This window comes from Chelon labrosus (assembly GCF_963514085.1).
Source record: "Chelon labrosus genome assembly, chromosome: 9".
Taxonomy (NCBI): domain Eukaryota; kingdom Metazoa; phylum Chordata; class Actinopteri; order Mugiliformes; family Mugilidae; genus Chelon; species Chelon labrosus.
The window spans coordinates 30541502-30543878 of NC_140359.1; positions in this window are offsets into that span (position 1 = coordinate 30541502).

A 2377-nucleotide genomic window follows, 5' to 3' on the forward strand; every position below is an offset into this window, starting at 1 on the left:
TTTAGTTCTTAGAACAGATCAAGTCATTATAGTAGGTGACTTTAACATCCATGTTGATGTTGTCAGTGACAGCCTTAGCTCCTCATTTACATCATTATTACATTCAATTGTCTTTTCTCAGAATGGAAACAGATCAACTCCCTGTTTTAATCCCACCTTAGATCTGGTCCTAACACAGAAACTGACAAAGAGCCACAGCTCTGTTGAGCCATCTATTCCTTTAGCCCTCAGTAGTAATGACTTCATCAGCTTCTTTACTAATTCAGTTGTTGGCATTAGAGAAAACATTCAAGGCATCCTTCCTCCAGCTGTCAAAGATGGAAGTACAGTGACATTAGAAACTTCTGGAAGACCTAATCAACATCTGGAATCCTTCTCCCCAGTAGATCTTCTTGAGCTCTCTTCAACAATTACAGCATCTAAACCATCAACCTGTCTTCTAGATCCAGTCCCAACTAATTAACACCTCCATGTTAAACCAGATAAATTTATCCTCAGTCTTTTAACATTGCTGTAATTAAACCCTTAATTAAGAAAGCCACTCTAGACCCAGATGTTTTATCCAACTATAGACCAATAAGACTTAAGTTTATTTATCCTACGTATGGTAAATTACCATGTCACAGAAGCGCAATAATATATACAAAAACAATAACGACTTCTACAGGGGAATTACCAAAAAAACACAAATACAAATTTGAAAATATCTAGAGAAAAAGAAATATAAAGACATTCTGTATGTACAGCATGGTGGTGGAAAAAACTTTACAAATAAATAATTGCTAAGACTTTAAAAACTATCAGATGGTGAGGTAGTGGTTTTTGTTGACTCAGCCTGAAGGACCTGTGGTAGCGTTCCTTCTTGCAGCGTGGATATCCAACCTTCCTTTTATTTCTAAAATTAAAGTTAAAGTTGTTGCTCATCAGTTGTGACCATTGAAACAGGAATGGTCTGTTTGAAGAGTTTCAGGTTTTAGAGTTCATCATAGAACAGAACCAGCTCTGGTTAAAGTTACCAATGATCTCCTCATGGCTTCAGACAGTGGACTTGTCTCTATACTTGTTCTGCTAGATCTTAGTGCTGCATTTGACTCTATTGAACATAATATTTTACCACAGACTTGAAAGTGAGATCAAGATTAAAGGAACTGCATTAGACTGATTTGAATCCTATCTGTCTGACAGATTCCAGTTTGTTCATGTCAACAATGATTCTTCTACTTATACAAAAGTAAGTCACGGAGTTCCTCAGGGTTCTGTGCTAGGACCAATACTCTTCACGTTATACATGTTGCCATTATTAGAAAACATGGCATAAACTTTCATTGCTATGCAGACGACACCCAGCTATATTTATCCATGAAACCAGATGAAACTAACCAGCTGGTTAAACTCCTTAAAGACATAAAGGATGACCTGGAACTTCCTCCTCTTAAACTCAGACTAATCAGAAGTCATTATATTTGACCTTAAACATCTCAGAGTTTCTTTGGATGGCATTACCTTGGCCTCCAGTACTACTGTTATAAACCTTGGTGTTATATTTGACGAGGATATGTCCTTTAAATGTCACATAAAGCAAGTGACCAGGACTGTCTTCTTTCACCTGCGTAATATCGTCAACATCAGGAACATCCTGTCTCAGAGTGATGCTGAAAAACTAGTTCATGCATTAGTGTCGTCCAGACTGGATTACTGTAATTCATTACTGTCTGACTCCAAATACTCTTTAAAAAGCCTCCAATTGATTCAAAATGCCGCAGCAAGAGCATTGACAGGAATTAACCAGAGAGATCATATTACTCCAGTTTTAGCTTCTCTTCATTGGCTCCCTTTAAAGTCTAGAATAGAATTTAAAATCCTCCTCCTTACATACAAGGCCCTTAAAGGCCTAGCTCCATCGTATCTTAAAGACCTCATTGTACCATATCATCCCAACAGATCACTTCGGTCTGAAAGTGCAGGCCTACTTGTGGTTCCTCGAGGTTCTAAAAGTAGAATGGGAGGTAGAGCTTTCAGCTATCAGGCTCCTCTCCTGTGGAACCAGCTCCCAGTTTGGGTTCAGGAGGCAGACACTCTCTCTATTTTTAAGGTCAGGACTAAGACTTTCCTTTTAGATGAAGTTTATAGTTAGGCCTCCAGTTCTCCACTCCTACCTGAATGAACAGTTCTCCAACCTGCCTATGATTCCTCTTACATTCTCTAACTGTCCTGTAACATCATCAGCTGTATGTTGTATTAGTATCATCATCAGATTCTACATGTTCCTCCATATGAGCTGGTTCTGGTTCTGTTCAAGGTTTCTTCCTGTTAAAAGGAGTTTTTCCTGCCACCGTCGCCTTCAGGCTGGGTTAGGGTTAGACCAGGTTTTGTAAAG